This window comes from Ipomoea nil, unplaced genomic scaffold (assembly GCF_001879475.1).
Source record: "Ipomoea nil cultivar Tokyo-kokei standard unplaced genomic scaffold, Asagao_1.1 scaffold2219, whole genome shotgun sequence".
NCBI lineage: Eukaryota > Viridiplantae > Streptophyta > Magnoliopsida > Solanales > Convolvulaceae > Ipomoea > Ipomoea nil.
Window position 1 is genome coordinate 1,013,388 of NW_017618647.1, and position 670 is coordinate 1,014,057.

Consider the following 670-nt stretch of genomic DNA (forward strand, 5'->3'; position numbering starts at 1 on the left):
TCCTCAAGACCCGGTCGGCCGAGTATAGCGTTATGCGAGCAGGCCAGGTTTACCACAATAAATTTCATGCTGAGTCTCTGTACGTCCGGGTACGTGCCAATCTCAACTGGAAGTGTGATTGACCCCTCCGCCTCCACCGAGTCCCCTGTGAAGCCGGCGAGGGGAGTTTTGACGGGGTTCAGCGGTTCTCGAGTCAGCCCCATTTTGGTGAAGGTTTCTAGATATAGCACGTTGACGCTGCTCTCGGTGTCCACCAGGATTCGCCGAACGACGATGCCGTTGACGTCCATGGCTATAACCAACGCATCTCGATGCGGTATTTCTCCGGCTGGTAAGTCTCTGTCGGTGAACACGATGGGCTCTCGACACACCTTTTTAGAGTTCTCCTCACGCCCGTACACTGTCCCGACGTACAACTGCCGGGCCCAAGCTTTTCTGGTGTTCGCTGAATCACCACCTTCCGGCCCGCCGACTATCATGTTGATAACCGGTTTCTGGCGCCACTGAGCCTCCTCCTCTTCGGGAACCGGCTGCTTGCCTCGACTGCTTTCGGCAACGGCGACAGGTTCCTCATCCCTTCGACTGCCCGGCCTCCGCCTCCATTGGTTAGGAGGCGGGGTTCCTTGCTGGATGATACCCTCCATGATCTTCTTCAGGTAGAAGCACTCCT